The sequence below is a fragment of the Amphiprion ocellaris genome, chromosome 7, assembly GCF_022539595.1.
Source record: "Amphiprion ocellaris isolate individual 3 ecotype Okinawa chromosome 7, ASM2253959v1, whole genome shotgun sequence".
Classification (NCBI taxonomy): domain Eukaryota; kingdom Metazoa; phylum Chordata; class Actinopteri; family Pomacentridae; genus Amphiprion; species Amphiprion ocellaris.
The window spans coordinates 29,713,163-29,731,766 of record NC_072772.1 but is presented as its reverse complement, the minus strand read 5'-3'; positions in this window follow the sequence as shown (position 1 = coordinate 29,731,766).

The following is an 18,604-nucleotide window of genomic DNA, read 5'->3' as shown; positions in this document are numbered from 1 at the left end:
ATGGAATACCACAAAGTTCAGCATCTGGACGACGTTCTTAAGTCCTTTAAATAGACTGGCTCTCTTTTCTACTTCTGCTTGGCTACGGTCGGATACAAACTGGGTCTTGAGTGTTTTTACTCAGCAATCTTTGGCAGAAAGTGGGATGATGTTAAGGAGGCAGGATTACTGAATAACAACACATTGTTCATGTGTAACAATACACAAAGTGCACGCCTTCACTTACTCAGCTGCACGTCGGTTGTTTGCGACTCCAAGTGGGCCTGCACAGCTCAGCATGTGAGAGCCTTGTCCTTCCAGTGGCTGTATTAAGGAGTTAACAGATGTGACAGGTGATGGAGTCACCACTTAGAGGCAGGTAGTGGTGAGCACAGTGGCAAACATTCATCCCATCATCCGCTCCATATGACAGCAGTTACCAAGCTTTTGCCTGCTGAAGCATGAAACCAGCAGGAATCTGGGTTAAAGGATAATACCAGCAGTATTGAGTTTTTGTCCTCCTCTTGCTCCAGTGGCCAGGGATGAATGTGGAACTACAGATGACAACTATATTGCCTCAACTGGAACTTTGAAAGGAACTTAGAAATTTGCAGTCACTCTGGAAATCACACCTTACTGCTCATCTGTGCGTAGAAATACCACTTATTGCTTCCTCATTTGGAAATGAATCATCATCTCCTCAAAGTATGACTTAGTAACTAGTAGGAGTGATGGTTTTGTGCCACAGCATATGTCCTGCATTTCAGAGTTAATTTGTCAAGTCTTAACATAGGATACATTTAGGGGGAAAGCTGCAGTTAGTTTATTATAACAAGTTATTGTAACTTTTTTTTTTTTTTAATCAGTCCCTGCAGTAAGAAAAATGATTTTGTATCTTTGGCTCACATATTGTGTTCACTGTAAGCTAAATATACCATCTACACATAAAATTTCATATTTAAGTTGTATTTTTCATGGAGGAAAATTGTATAGTTCTGAAAGGTTTCACCAAATCACTAATTTCCTTATGAGCCAGATTATATAGAATGTGATGTATTTAGCAAATTTAACAGATCTATTAGACCTCAAAATATTCATAATAATTTCTTTTGAGTATGTGGTGACACCTTTTCAGCATTAAGTCAAATTTTTGGTTTACATCATTAGCTATGCAATATATAAAAGCTGCTGTGAATTCATGAAGTTGCATGTTAACTAAGGTCTTTGCAATCAGAAATGACAATGAACGTGTCACCGATCAAGTAATTTTGAATGATCAAGTGTTGGGCAAAAACATTACATGTAAATATATTTATAAAACCAGTTTAATTTTTTAAATTAGCTTTTACTTTAGAGTTATTTGCTTCTGGCAACCATAGCAGGCACACTCTTGTGTGGACACTTTGGAAATATTCTAACAGATATATATAAAACAGTATCATCTGCATGTAGAAAACTGCCTCATCACATAGTGAATGCTCACATTAAGTTGTTCATTCAGGTTGCATATCACATTCGTGAAGATTCCAGGTCAACTGTCACCGTAACTGTACCTGTACCTGACTGAATAACAAAATAGTCTGTATACATTGAGGAGAGAGTCTTAAAAATTAGATATTAAATAGAACCCAAATGATACTGGATTCATAGGCCAGTACCAATTTTAAGAAGTAGAAGATTCTGATATAATTGTGTCAGCCTGTGTTGTTTATATACAGTATAGTAGAGTTATCCTGAAAACTGACAATAAGGATGTCATTGTTTATGAACTCTCCAGCTGTGTATTTCACAAAATATTTAGCAGCTTACCATGAACACTGCAAAGCTGCGATACGTACTCTACTACATGTACTGCAGACAGTAAAGTGGCTAAACTGTCTCTGCTGGACAAACAATGTGAGGACATGTTTCTAAATTACCCCAAGCATTTTTTTCTGTATTATGTTCTGTAAAAGAATGTTTTTTTCTATGTATGTAGGTCCATTATATGCCCATACCAAAGTATCTGTGACCAGCCTATATTAGCAGATAATGTCTGCTGTGCCAGCCTGTGCAAACATCCAAACTGGTTACCTCAGATGGACTAAAAGGATAAATGACAGAAACAACTTTGTCACTGCTGACATGTATTTTATTTTACCAGTGAAACCATAGTTCAGGAAAAATGCCGCCTTCTGCTTTCCACATCTAATCTTCCCACACAGATAAAGTAGAATCCAACAGGAAGTTGTTAGGAAATCGATGATGAAATAATGGACTTTGTGGCGGCAAACTACCTAGTAAGCAGACTTTAAAGTGTACAATGTTAATGAATTATCTGTTTTGATTAGGTTCTTCATTTCACAAACCGTGCTGTACTTGCAGATCGTGGACAGTTGCATCATGGCCTCCTTGCTGGTTAAACATTGAACACAAACTTGCTGCAAGAGGAAGAGAATTGTTTATCCCCTCAAAACTAAGTTATCAGTCATTATGAGTAGCATGGTCTTGCTCAATACTTGGAAAATGGTTTGCTTCTGGATTTCCTCATGTCAGCGACATGATTAGTTTGAATTGAGCCTCTCATCCCTCCTCACTCCTAACATCTCTTATTAAACCCATTAGAGTAAAGATATTAGTTATGTAACATGCTCTCCATGTATTGTGTCCTCGCTGCTTCAAGCGGAGGCTATGGTCATCCATCTTATTATAAAGCTGAAATATCTCCTCTATCATATCAGTACTACTTCTAATTATTTCTCATCATCCTTTTGGTTATTTGGAAAAGGTTACCTTATGTCAAATCTCTCCCTCTTTGGAGGCTATTATGTAATTTGTCTATTAGCACAGGAAGGGGAGCACTGTGAAGTACTGACCTGAAACCTGAGTGCACACTAATTAATTTTCTTTTCTGATTGTCTGCAGTTCCCATCACCCTAATCAGCATTTCATTCACTCCGCTCAACATAACAAGGCTACAGAAACTTCAAATCTGCCTCAAAAGTCAGCATTTGCCGCCCGTGATTTTGACACATAAGACGCAGTTATTAATGCACATCCATCTGGCGCTCCTATTGACAGGCATACTCCCTGACTGACCAGATGCATGTCCAGGTGGCCTGATAAACAAAGCATATCAGAGACGCTAACAGCACAGTGTTTGGATAGTTGTGGGATGAGAGGAGAGCGCAGAGCTGACTGGCTGTCTGTAGCTGAAGATTAGCCAATGATGGAGCTGCTTTGCCCTCACGCTGTTAGAAAGGTTGGACCCCCTGATGGTGCCCCAGAATGCTTGTACAGTATTGCGTGTGGCTGCAATACTTCATTGTGTAAGCTTTTCCTCCCAGCAGAAACATGTTTGCTTTTGCTGCTATGAAACACTTTGTACAGAGTCCTGGACCGAACACAAGCACGTTCAGCCATTTCCAAATTGTGTCACTAATGACCAGATTTTTCCTCTGTTGTTGTTGGATTTTAGTCACCCGTGAAAAATCTCTCGCTGTTGTTTTCTGCTTGCGTGCACCTAAAATCTTTTGCAAAGTTGTGCACGACACGATAGTGAGTTTCACAGCGATCGTCCACAGTCATAATGAACAAATAAACTAAATAACATGGAGGTGCTGCTTTGTGAAAGTTTTTGAAAGAACGCCAGGTTTGCCACCAGCACACGACCGAATCCGTGAACTTGAAAGACACACAGACCTATTCACACTAACAGAAGAGAGAACAAGAACATGTAACAAATTTACCATGACTAATGCCTCTGTGAGTAATCCAACATGCTGTCAATCATTACTCACACAGAGAACACTGTCTTTGCCCTTATTGGTCCACATGCGTCCATGCTGTGCGCTTCTTCAAAGCACAGTCCCGTGACTCCCATTCTGAAGCAAGAAAACTGGGCCAAGCTCTTGTGTGTGTGTGTGTGTGTGTGTGTGTGTGTGTGCATGAGGGGAAGAAAGACAGTGATTACATGAACTGGGGATGTTCTTGTCGCAGAGGTCACGGCCACAGACCCAGTCAACCCACTTTCGTGTGTCCCTGCTCAGGGACGGTAAACAAACAGGGCTGAGAGCACAAGCTATAGCTATAGCTGCGTTATACTCGGCTCTGTTTTGACACCAGAGTGTCTGGATGGTGATGCAACGAGAGGAGGCTTTGATCCAGTCACAGGTGGCAGCATCTGCCCTGTTATACACTCCATCGCTGTTGTCGTAGTCGGAAATTTGCAGTATCTTTATGTCATTATCAGATCAGTTTATACCGTCTAAGTTTACTTCTGTATAGCAGTTGTCATCTTCTATCTCTTCCTTCCTGTGTTTTCTTTTTATTTTACTGATGTGTTGTTTAAATATAACTCCTGAAAATCCCTTTAACAGGAAAAAGTATCCCCCATCTACCAAATAATGACATTTCTGAGTGAGCTAAGTTGTCCCGACTGAGTCATGAAGTGTCGTAATATTCCTGAAAATAAAAAGGAAATGAAAGTCTCAGATTGAAGAGCACATTTCTCATTAAGCTCTTCATTTTCTGTTACGAAATAGATGTTTTAGTTTCTCCTGACCTTGTTTCTGATGGCACAAAGATCTTTGTTTTTGACGTAATGCTGAATATTGTTGAAGTTGTTGTGTTTTTCATTTACTTACTGATTCGAAAATCTGTTATTTAGCAGATTTTAAGCTCAAACATTGGCAAGTACTTTGTAATGTCTTGTTAATAAAGGCCTGACAGCTATAGAGACTTTTAGTTTGCAGTAATCATTCAAATTATTTCTTAATTAATTCATACTCAGGTGGGAAATGCACTTTCTGCACCTTTTATTACACTTGTAGACACATTTTCAGGTCTTGCAACAAGATAATGAATATGGAGATTGATGTACTGTCTCATACTTTTTTCTTCCAAAGATCACAAGGAAAGAACACCCTGATACAGCTGCAGTATGTGCATTTGTGTGTGTGTGTGTGTGTGTGTGTGTGTGTGTGTGTGTGTGTGTGTGTGTGTGTGTGTGTGTGTGTGTGTGTGTGTGTGTGTGTGTGTGCATGGGTGGGAGCTGTGGGGGTGGATGTGTCCAAGCAGCAGCAGAGGCCTGAGAGGGGGAGGATAGAACAGAGCCCCAGTTACTGAGTAACCCAGAGCAGCAGTCCCGTACTCACCTTTCCCCTAATAGCCCTTCACCTTTCGAACCACGTGAAGTGAGCCTGTATGCTGACTCCCCATAGTGTGCACTCACACACACACACACACACACACACACACACACACACACACACACACACAGAGAGACACACACACACTAAGAAAGCTTAGCCAGTCAGAGAATCACAGCAGCAAACACAAGAGCATTAAGTAGAAATTTCCCTTGACACTAGAACTAGAACGACAAAATAGCTTAAAGGTTGACTGTGTTCATTTTACTGTCCCATAACATAAACAGAGCAGAATACGCTGCATGTGTGAGGCTTGAACTTGGCTCTTGGTCTGTACTAATGACTCATCACTTGCCACACTGTGCTGACATTTCTGGGGTTTTAAAACTCATGTTCGCACGTTTCGGGGTGCAGATGACTCCAAGCTGTCAGGCGCTATTCGGCCACCCAGTGACAAAAAAAGACCTCCTTAAAATGCCACACGATGCCACAGATGACAAGAAAAAGACTAGAATGTGTTTTTGGCATGCTGGGTGTCAGTTAGATCCGTAGTCAGAGACTTGATTTTCCACAACTGCGCCTTTTGTCAACTAAGGAATCATTTCAAACGGCTCTGGATTGACGTGTCTGACAACTTGATCCTGTCACCAAGCCCTTCAGGAAGAGTGGGACAACATTCAGAAAGCCAGAACCTCATTAACTCTCTGCGTCATACATGTATGACTTGTCTCTGACTTCTGGTGTCTTGATCTGGGTATTATCATTTCCAGTATATTACATATTACATGTTTGTTTTAAGATGTTCATTCCGTTCTAAAGGCGTCATGTGTTAAAACAACAAATACTTGTCCCCTTTGTTATGGATAAGACATGATAAAATATTCCATGCTCCCTTTATTTTTGTTGTATTTCTGCACAATAGAAAGCATGAGGAGTTGCATTAGTTGCATACATGCAGAGGCACATCTTTTCAACTTTCAACTGACAGCTTGTTATGAATGAGCAGAATCCTAAACTGTCACATCTCTGAATGTTAACAAGCCTGACAGAGCGGGATTACAACTGCATTGTTATCATATTTCTTCTTCATTCACTCTTTGCCTTGTAGTAGATTTTTTGACTCTTTTATTTCAAGAATTAAACCAAATTTTTTTGCTGTTGCAATTACTTAGTCACTGGTAAAGTATTCTGAAAGGCTTATCTGGATTCTTGAAGCATAAACTGCAGTTGAATGTGGCTGGCTGGAGAGATGTGTGTGAATGTGTGTCAGCAGAAAGCCACTCCTTCCCATTGTAGCAGCTGAATGAGTAAGATGTCGATGGAAAATATGAGTCACTCGACCTACAACTCACAACAATAATATTTAGCATGAGTAGGGAACTCGGCGCAGTCTGCCGAAGGTAGATTGGTGATTAGTGGCTTTATACGCAGACTGGGAGTGGCTGTGACAAAACTGCAGGCCTGACATCATTAATCCATCCCAGCCCACACACTCTCCACGCCAGACTGGTAAGGGAGGTACCGGCTGAACGACGGGGCTGCTAAATCAGTCCGGGGTGAGCAGCAGAACCAGAGAGATCCAGATCAGCCACACTGAAACTTTCTGCCCTCGCATGGGTGTGACGGGGAGCTTTTCTGGTGATGCCGTGTTTTGGAAAAAGAGGAGGTGCTGCCTTCTGCAAAGTCATGTGTAGTCTTTGAAGTTATTGAATGATAAAAAGCAATGCAGTAGAAGTATGGCAGTTAGATTTTTCCAAAAGCAAACATTTGGTGGATCTCGTGCTCTTTTTTAATGTAATACTGGATAAACCAGCTGTGCTTTTTTTAGCAATATGATGGAAAGGAGAAGTTTTGATGACCAATTTTTAAGTGACTCGTGACTGCATCGGTGGACTCCCTATTATAAAAAAAAGAAAAAAAAATTGGAGCACAGTCAGTTTGTAAAAGCACCACACTTCTGTTTGTAGTATTATGGACATTGTGAAGTCCTTTAAATGGCAATAATCACAAAATAACTATTAGGAATGAAAGATGGTGGCTTGGACTACTACATATTTTACATAGTATGACACTTTTAAACAATTCTTGTTTGTTTTGTGACATTTTACTTTAGTTCAATCAGGGGAGACACGAGCTGGCCTGAATACAGAAGCTTGCTTTGTTTGGAAGACTTTGATGTGGATCCCATTGAATAGCTGGACCTATAGGATAAATGCTATAAATAGCAACCAATTGAAGATCCTTCCGGGGAGCCATAGAAGGGTCTGAACACTGGTGGTCGAGGGGTGAAGCTGTGATGAAACACAGACTGTAGTGATAGAGGAGAGACAAAGCAGGTGACGTGGATTAAAAATTGTTAAATGTTCAACTGAGGTGATAGGAAACTGTACAATTGAGAGATTGGTACTTAAATCATGAAGAGGATGTAAGTGTTTGATTTACTTTTGTGAGTAAAGTCAAGAAAAAATGAATGAGTTTAAAAAAAAGACGAAATGCACTTTAAAAAGCTAACAAAAAAAACAAAAAAAAAAAACAACAAAAACATCTAAATGTATACTGACCAAGCAGGGCCAAGGCCTTTAAATTTTAAAGGAAGAAGGCTATTTCCATTAGAGAAGCTGCAGGATTTTCCCCCAGTCAGTAATACTGATAAACAACAGACAAATGATCTGTTTATATGTAATGGAACTCACATGCATGACAGTCAGCTGTAGCGCTGATGCAGCTGATGTTCTCTCATTGCAAGATCAGTAATAATTATCCACGTAACACAGCACGAAATTCCTTATTATCACTAATAATTGGCAAAACTCAGATCTCGTGACGAGAAGAAAAATGAGTCTTGGGTGCGGTTTAGAAAAGAGCAGAAAAAGTGAGTCTTATTCCTTGTTTTTTTGTTTCTAGTTAATCTAAACCCCGTAGTGTTTCTTTTTTTGGAAAAAATAAAACAATTGGTGTATTTTTCACAGCCTCTCTGTGAGATACACACACGAAGATTGAGTAATCATTCAAATTTACAAATCTGCCTGTGAATCACAGCTACATTGAGGTTGCAGCTCAAGTTCGTTGTGTTGACTCAGAAAGTGAATCACGGCACCTGCAGAGGGCCCAGATCATCCGAGCAGCTGTCCCAACAAGCCGGGCGCCGGGGCCGGGGCCAGATCGGGCCCTGTTTTTGCGAAGGAGGCGGAGGGGAGCCGGGTGGAGGAGGGGTCACTTTCAAATCATGGAAGCAAATCAAATCCATGCGGAGAAAACAAGCTTTGGTATTTAACCTGAGTGCACAGAAGCAAAGAAAGGGTGTTAATATCAAATGACTGGCCCGGTGGGTAAACTCTCCAGCCATTTCCTCCCATTCATACTCGGAAAGGTCTTGACTTTCTCTTAAGTGACATCTTGGCTCCGACATATGAAATTCTCCAGATTGATCAAGAACTAGGAAGTTGTGTTTGACCTGAAGTAGGAAATCACGGTAGGAAGTCAGATAAAATTCAAGAATGGAGGATCAAACCTTCACAAAACCGCTTTTCCATTCGTCTCGCTGTGTGATTTATGAGGATTTGTGCTGTTTTTGCCTTTGTCTGGGTTCAGCATCTGTAAAGGCAACATGCCAAATTCTCCCAAACATCTGTTTGCAAAGGCCTTCCTTTCATTGCAGTTACCTGTTATGTTCGAATATTCCTCTCCAACAGGAGCACCGTGTTACACTTATCCCGCTGAGACGTAGCAAAAATGTAGTATTTATGACATTGGGAGTCCAGAAGTTAGTTTCTAATTACCCTTTTTTCTCTTTGTGCGAGATGAAAGAAAAAGTTGTTTTGAAGGTATAAATTATGGTCGTCGTGGAAACAGTGTGTGATTTTAGCTTGGCGCTCTCATACGTGGGTGGCCCAAACATGTGAGTCAGCGAAATAGACCACTCACATTGCATCTGCTGTCACGATATGAGAGATTGTGAACTCTATGTATTTTCTTTTTTTATTATTATTCCCTGAAGAGAGGCCATATGGTCGAGTCTCTTTCCAGCTGGTGAAACACTCAAACTCGGTTGTCTGGTTCGGTTTTGTCAGGTTCAGCTCAAAATGAACACCCAAGTCAAAAGAAACACAAGCATTTTGCATTTTGCAATTAGAAAGAACAATAGGTTTGGATTGCAGCCTTTACAAGTCCCTCATTTGTTTCATCTGTGCAGTCTGATGATTTAACTCAGTGGAAGAAGGTGAGCACTAGAGTCCCATAAATGTCTGATTTCAACAAGTGAAGCCACTTCAGTCCTGATGAGAAGACAGAGCTGAAGATTTTCCTCTTCACTGTGAGCGGCAGGGTGCAACTCAACAGCAGGAAGCGTCTTTACACGATGAAACTCTGTTTTTTATACATCAATCATTACATCAGTGGAGCTGTGTTTTAGCACAGCAGTATTGTACATATCAACTTTTCATTTGATGTCGTTTCTGTTTTCCTGCCTCTTTGTTGGCAGCAGTCGTGGCATTATGCTTTGGTGCAGTAATCTGTCCCATTCTGGTGAACACGGTGTCTCTAAAGAATTTCTTCAAATTTGAGACACAGGACCACTTAAACTCAAGGACGAACTGATTCGATTTTGGCTGCCAAAAGTCAAAAGTTAAGCTCACTTTGGAGGCACAAAACACTTTTCTGGTCAGGATTTTTTACGCTAATTGTGACAAAATTTCACACAAATTCCTAAAATGACCCCAACTGATCGAGGCAGACGGCTGCAGACTTTGAATTATTGATCTATCTGTTTAAAATGTGTACATAACCTCTACATGATTAATATTTAATTGAAAATAAGATAAAATGATGAAGTGGTGACATTTTATATCCAGAAGGTCAAAGGTCAACTTCACTGTGACACTTTAACACCAAAACTCAAAAGGGGAAGTGAATGTAAAGTGGAACTTGACTGGTTGGTGGAAGCAAAAAAACAGAAGGTGGTGATTCTAGTTATGTTTATATGAGTATATTCATAGTATAGTATATTTGTGTACTAATTAGTTGATTCTTTTAACCACCAACCAGTCGTACAAGCTTGTCCAGTGAGAGCATATTTCACTCTCTTGTCAGGACAGAAGTTCACACAGTTATAAGAAGTGAAAACCAAATTGACTGTCGTAAAAAAATGTAACCCTTTCAAACACTTTTACATGCCTCAGGTCACTTATGGCACTTAAATTACACATATAAAGCCCCTAAAGTCAGATTACTTGAGTGTAATATTAACACTAATATAAGCATGCACACATTTTTTAACAAATGAAATTCTTACAGTCGTTTACAGTTGTCATGTTGAAATTCATTCATTTTCTTCTGTGTAGACTGCAATATTTGATGCTTTACTATCTTATCTGGCCCTTTGCCCACTGTGATGTCTCATAGAGTGACTCAAATAGCGTGTGTTTTATAGCCGGAGTATTTTGAATTCTAGACAAACTAAAACTTTCAGAGAAGCCATCAGTTTTCAGAAATCATGGGACATCTTGCCTTTCCTCCAGCTGTCACTACAGCTTTTGAAGATTTCCCAAATTAAAACTCTATCCTGGGTAATCTATTTGTGCATTTATTTGAATTAAGATCAAGTCAGCTGAGGTTAACTATGTCCTCTTTATATACATAAATAAGATTTCCTCAACTTTTCTTGGAATAACTAATTCAATGTATTTCAACTGTCGTGCCTTTCAGAACAGATGTCAGGTGTTCCTGCTTCTGTTCTGCTTTTATATTATCTGATTCATAACCCTGTAACGGGCTTCAATGTTCCTGCGACAATAAGCTCGAAAGACACGCTTCTATACCGCTGTGTCTGAGCGGTGAGCGCTTTACTGAATAAAAAGAATAAATTACACTTGGTATGCAGGGTCAGTGGCTCTTTTTGCAAAGTTCGGACTTGAACTCAAGAGCAAAAAAGTGGGCTTGAATGTGGTGAGCATTGCTAGCAAAAATTACATTCCTCAGTCGAACATAAAAGACTATACAGCTTTGAGTCTGCATCAAAGAAATCCCTTGATTGAAAGAATGTGAAGGAAATAAAACCATGTTGGAAGGCCTATTATCCTCTAGTCAGTGACAATGCAGTGGCACTAATGAGCTCAGGGAGTCAGAAAGGCAGCTGTGGCCTTCCACCTGTTCCCTGGCGCTGGCGCCCATGGGAGCAGGTTCGGATCACACTTTGCCCGAAGCTCCTCGAGCCCCAGGAGACGTCAGGCCTCGGAGAGCCTTGTTCAGACTTGCCGGCTTACAGTCGAACTGAGTCCAACCCGACAGGTCAGGCCTGTTTTCCTGTACATAGCTCAGAGCCTTGTGTGCGATAATTAGCAAACTTTCAAGGATGAGTATAACATTGGATTAACTGTAACACCTGAGCCACCACTATGCATTATGTGAGCTTGTGTAGGTAGCTTGGCTATGTGTGAAATCGATCTTAGGTTGGTTACCGCAGCCTAATCTCACTACTTTTTAATTTGATTGTCAAGTAAATACAGTAAAAAATAAAACTTGAAACCATCATGAGTTTATCACTTATTAGTCAGCAATCGTGTCTCTTATTAATTTACTTCTAGTTCACTATATTTTTTTTTATTTAAATGCAGTGATATTATTAGAATTTCTTATTCTATTTAATTAAATGTGACCCTCCAAAACGTCACCAAAACAGGAGAATTGTGCTTCCCACGCTTTCAGACTCCACCTGATGCTGCAAACTGTCTTGTGTTGCAGCTCCTTGGGACGCTGAGACCCTTGGGGGCTAATAATGTCTGTCATGCAAACTCTAATGGCCCCACAAATCCAAAAAGTGTGAGGCATTAACTGAACAGTCCTGGCAGATTCTTGCACAACTCGGGCGGCTGCGCTACACCGGGCCTGTGGGCATCAGCTGGGAAAACAAGCCGAGACCGATAACAGATCAAGCCCACATTCCTTCCTGGACTGCGCTGAGGGACAAAGCAGACCACCAATTCTCACACGCCACAGTGATAGCTGTGAGCCTGAGAGTGAGGTGTGAGGCCTGCCCGGGTTGGCGGCGCCTCACAGAACTCCGGTTGCTTTGATTCGTATCTCATGTCACGGCCAGGTTGCACGCGGTGAATGCCTCCGCAAAGGGAAGAAAACAAAAACATAATGTACATCTCGCTGACTTTATTCGGTGTCAGTTTTTAGGCAAGTCTGTTTTTAATAATCTGAGGAATGGTTTGCGCTGTGAGGTCCAGGTGCTGACAGACCTCCCTCCATGCTGAGCAGGCTAACTGGGTCCATGCTGTGCAGGCCTGGCTGGGCCCGGCTGGACGCCTGAGTACAGGTTGCCCAGCAGGCTGTGTTGTCTCAGCCTTCAGCCAGGGATGATAGATGGAGCTGGAAATGCTCCCAGAGAGGGGGTGAACACGTGTGGCAAGCCGTGGCAGGTGGTGAGCGCTGACTTGACAGCAATTAAATGTACAAATCTTTGATTAATCTCAAAGGAAGGTGGTCATTAGCAACAGTGAATCGGCTCACACACATGCACGGCCTCTTTCTCACAGAACCAACACACACAGGGACACATTTTTCTCCCAGAGTAACACTAGCATACGAGCGGGTCTCATACAGCGCTCATATAATTCATCTGTATCTTTCTATTTCCTAATTTTGTAATTACAGTTTGACACAAATATCTACAGATACAATAAAAATGTAGTTGCATTTGCATTACTCTGCCTTTCACTCTGGCAAGACTAATGGAGAGAAAAGTGAATTAAGGAAAAGCATTTGGTAATCAGACCTTATTGTGACATGATCATGTTGAGATTTGCATGAAAATCCCCACTGATGGAAACTGTTAGAGGTGGTAAAAAGCAAGACTGAAGCGCTAATAGATGAGATGTGAGGCAGGATTTTGAATAGGTAGACTATTGGATGCTGAGGTGGATGGGGTGGAGGAGGGGTCCATCAATCTCACACTGAAATGACAGTTTACAGAAGCAGAAAGAGCAGTGAGATGATAGGCCTGCAGAAGTTGAGTACACTGTTTAAAAAAAAAAAAAGTAAAATAATAGAAAAAAAATTGGGACCTAATAAATTAAAAATGAAAAAAATTCAATTAGCTAATAGCATGTTCACAGTTAAAAATAAATTAATAAGTAAAACCTGCTAATAAAAACAGGACATTATCTGTACTTTAATGATTTATATATAGCTTTTTAAAATTGTCTATATATTACTGTTGTACCATTAATGAAATATGCCAATTTTCCTGATATTCAATGGTAAATCAGTGATAAATAAAACTGTACATTTGCAATTATTAAATATTGTATCTGTAGCAGAACTTAGGACAGTTTCTGCTATCCAGTGGTATAGGTAGTCACCTGAAATGGTTTTCCAACAGTCTTCACGGAGTTCTCAGAGATGCTCAGCACTTGTTGGCCCTTTTGCCTTCACTCTGTGGTCCGTGTCATCAGAAAAACCCTTAAATGAGAAGGTGTGTCCAAACTTTTGACTGGTAGTGTAGATACAGTACAAAAACTACAATACCTGGATTTTGTCCCGTAATTTGACAAAATTGTAGTGGATTACCTGCTGTAAATAAAAAAAGGACAGTGCTTGTCAATGCTAAACCCAGAGTTTATTAACTCATATATCTTTCAAATTTCCATAAAAATACTGACCTAAAGTAAAATCAAATAAATAAATAAACATTTTTTTTGTTCCACATTTGCTAATTGGTTGCATTATTTCTTCACATTACAAACAGGCATAAAGACAAGACAACAATCCCACCAACTGATAATAAAGCAAATAAACAATGGAATTGAACGGAAATTCACCTGTAAACCCCATGGAATGGACAATTTCTGTTAAAACATACAGTCATACAACTGTTCAAGTATGAAACTTCTCTCCAAACTATTGTTGACCTTCAACCAGTGTCAGCAGAGTTAAACAGGAAACAAGAGTGATCCTACAGCCATACATGGTTTTAACAGGTTGAAACATGATGTGACATCTTATTTCATCTATTAAATCGTAAAAACATAATGTTCACACAGTGGTTCATTGTGTCAACATTAGACCACTAAATAGTTGTAAAATCTAATGGACTTTAACAACAGGACAATCTGGATGATATCTGAACTTAACTTCAAAGTTCAAACCTGTTTGATTGCTTCTGTGGCTTTGTATGGCCTCATCCTTTAATCCCAGCAATTAATGCAGTGAATAATTTATTATCCTGACTGATGATAACATAAAAATAAAACCCAGGCTGTAAAAGAAATAAAGGGAGGCAAGGAGCAAAGCTTGTACTGGTTGTGTCCCTACTTTTAAATGAATGTATTTCATTTGCTCATCAGCATTCTGCCATAAATGTTATACCACTCAACCTTAATACAAACCATCACAGCACCTTAGAATGAAGCAGTACTTAAGGAAAAGTGTTTTCTTTCTATAGTTTTCTCCCCTGAGGCCATGAGTGCATTTACATGTATTTATATGTTTCTTAATGTGATTTAAACTGAGTTTTATTATGACTTCAGCACCAATAAGACTGGAATGAAGTGAAAGCTCAGATTATTTAGCTGTGATTAACAATTAAATTAGAATAAGTCACCACCTAAACCTGAATCTCTTGTAGTTAGTGCCACCTTTACCAGAAAAGAGCTACATCTGTACAGCAGCTTCTCTAATAGAGGACCAGGCTTCACTTTTACATACAATGTATCACACACAACTAGAGTCTTTAGAGTTGCCGCTGTCTTTCCTGCGGGGCTCAGAGTGTTTGAGTAATTGCTACCTTCTTCCCAGCTCGCTAATGAGGCCGAGGTTACTCCTTACACCCAGTCTGGTTTGGACACATTTCACTGTCTATATCCCATAATCCCATTGCCTAGGAAACCGAGGAATACATGGTTTCATACCTGACAAACCTCCTGTGAATTCATTTAGCTCTGCGTTGCCACACAGAATTACTGAGCATAAATCAGATCTCAGAGCAAAGACGCTACAACATCACCATGCAGTTCAACTCGAAGTATATGTGGAACGCATGTTATTGCATTAAATAAATGTGTATTGTTACCAAGTGGCTACACAGTTTGGTTAATAAGTATAATGAGATTTTGTTTTCTGAAAGTCTCCATGTTGAGTGGCTGTTGAGTTTGCTGCTCTGCTAATTTCATGGGAGTCTGTCACCGTGGAGATGTGAATGTTCTCCCTCACTGCCAGAGCCAGGAGAGACCACAGAATATCCCCCCGGACCAAATCCATCCTCAGAATTACACCGGTTAATTCTTCATGATGAGATAATCAGAGATGCAAAACTTCATGTGTTACTGGTTCAGGGGCGATTATACTGTTTCTGAGAAGGATTCTAAGAAATCACAAAAATAAAAGCATTTAGACTGCTACACATTATATTCTCATTAAACTAACAAATCCTGCTCAGTTTTCACTAATAATGGAAACAGAAATGAAAACAAAAGGTCCAAAATAGAACTGTCTAGAAAACGATGTATAAATAAAATCTTTAAAGCTGCTTTCTGAAGCATTGCATGTAAAAATCCATTATCTAATTAAGAATAGCCTCACATTCAGTAGCAATGACAGTATGATAAAGACCTGTGATGGGATCCCTTTGTCCCAGGATGAATGCTTTCCTGCAGGATGCAGAGTAGATTTTATGTTTCCAGAAGCAACAACTCATAACTTAAGAAACATTGTTTTAGTCTAAGCTGAGTAACTTTAGGTAGAAGACTACAGTGAGTCGGGCACAAAGGAGGGAAGGTGCAAAAAACAAAGCAGCACCAACAAGTTAAAAAAAATCAGCAAAATAAGAATTAGATTATCACTTTGATAGCTACACTGCTTGATTTAACTAAGCAAATAGGTAGGAGCCATCCACTGGATAATTACCATAGTGATGAATATTTTTCAACTGCAACAACTTATTTAACCCGAGCTGATGCTGTGAATAGCTTCTCATTTCTTAAACAACCATAGAAGACATATCTTGTGGTCATGGAAAGGAACACAGGATATGTTCCAATAATAAAGGGTCAAATTATTGGCCTGCTTCAATAAAGAAAACAACTAATGAGATTCCTGAAACTAATAAAATCAGGTTAAGAACTGTCCAACGCATTATTAAAACCTGAAGGGTAGTGGTCAACCATCATCCTCATGGAAGAAATGTGATCTGAACAAACTCTTGGATGATCGTGATCCGAGGTCACTTAAATGTTTGGTGAAATCAACAGCAGAACTCACAGCTATGTTTAATAGTGAAAGTAAGAGCATTTCCTCACGCACAATGCGAAGGGAACTCCGGGGATTGGGACTAAACAGCTGTGTAGATCACAGAAAACCACTGATCAGTGAGGCTAATTGGAAAAACAGGCTTCAATTTGCTAGGGAGCGTACAGATTGAACTCTGGAGCAATCGAAGAAGGTCATGTGGTCTGATGAGTCCAAATTTATCCTGTTTCAAAGTGATGGGAACATCAGGGTAAGAAGAGAGGCGGGTGAAGTGACACACTAATCATGCCTAGTGTCTACCATACAAGCCCTTGGGGGCAGTGTTATGATCTGGGGTTGCTGCAGTTGGTCAGTTCGAGGTTCAGCAATGTTATATGCTCAGATAATGAGGTCAGCTGACTACCTGAATATATTGAATGACCAAGTTATTCTGTCAATGAAGTTTTTCTTCCCCGATGACACGGGCATGTTCCAAGATTACTATGTCAGGATTCATGAGGCTCATATTGTGAATGAGTGGTTCAGGGAGCATGAGACGTCATTTTCACACATGGATTGTCCTCCACAGAGTCCAGACCTCAGCCCCACTGAGAATCTTTGGGATGTGCTGGAGAAGACTTTGCACAGCGGTCCGACTCTCCCATCATCAATATAAGATCTTGGCAGAAAATGAGTGCAAGTCTGGACAGAAATAAATGCTGTGACATTGCAGAAGCTTATCAAAACAATTCCATGTGTGCCATACTCAGAGGTGAAGGCGGTATTAGAATGTGCAACTTTTTTGGGGGGCAGTCAGTGCATAAACAATATATTTACACAAGTTATTAAATGAGAAACAATATGAAAATGTCCCTCATAGTGATGAACTTATAGAAAATTATCACCCAAATCTCAAGCTTCCCTTTATTTTGCAGAACTTTCGCCCATAACGTTCCTGTTGCTGCTCTCATAGCATCATTTTTGGCCACAGCAGACAGCTACCTACTCACACAACCTACTGCACGCTGCTTGTTCAGCACCAAAACAGCAGACAGATACAACTTAGTGGACTAAGTCGTGAAGCTGCTGGAGCATTTATCAGCTAAAAGGCCAGATATTTCCCTCATGAGTTGGTAAAGACCAAAAACCAAGTTAAAGGGAATGAATATTGGATTTAACATCAGGTGGCCAGAGACTCAACTGTGAATGAAGAACGTTTGCTCTTTGACTCATTTGTAGCGAAAGGATAGTTTAAAGGGTGTGCAGTCACAACACTGAGGTTAAAGGACAAAAATTGTTCAAAGAGCCTGTGTTTGCTGATTTTCTCTTTGAGTTTCACACAATGAGCAGCCCTTTTAAGCATCAGACTAACATTAGACTCAGATTTATTTGTTATTTTATATATTCCTGACATAAAAGTGTTGATTAATGGAGCTTTAAATGAGGTTATCTGGGCAAAAATCACAGTAAAAAAACAAGAGCTTTGGTGTACTGTACACAAAATTCTTCCGTGGTCTGATATGTTAGATCACAGATTGCACTATAGATTATATATTGGATAAAACCGTCTGTGCTGCTTGATGACAAAAATGCATTACAGCGACATGAGTTTCTGAGATAATTTGATGATTCTCATCAAATAAAAGTGGATATAATGAAGATGATATAGCCTGAGCAGGTACGTTTGTGATGACAATGGAGCTGGGTTGTTGCTCTGAGGCCACGTCACATCAAAGACAGTTCATGTCAAGCAATCAATAGCATTTCCTGGGTCTCGTTTCATTTCCCGGTGTTTTTCTGCTCCTCCTCTCTTCTAAGAATACACTGGCTTGTCTAATCACAGGAACCGAGCCAGGCTAGAGGTGCATGCCTTTGCACATGGCAGCACAAATTAAAATGTCTCCTGCCACCCGCCTCTCTAATTCCCTGGCACTATGCCCCGGCCTGTCCCACGAATTACAACCAGACCTCCATATGGTGCAGCCAGCATGGGGCAGGCCAGCTTATTGACATGAGCTCCTCCCTGAACTCTGTGTCAATAACGGAGGAGCTCAGAACACACACATTTGGCCAGCCGCAGAGGGCTAACCTCATAACATCGTTAGAGGCAAGAGTAAAAGGACTCGGAGGGTATTGGCAGGATTTTTTTTCTTTCTTTCTTTTTTTTTGACTCTCATTTAAAGAACACTGCCAGTCGATCCAGCAACACGTGCATTATACGGGGAAAGATTTAAGAGTTTAACCAGTCCAGGACTGGTTAATCCCCTGTG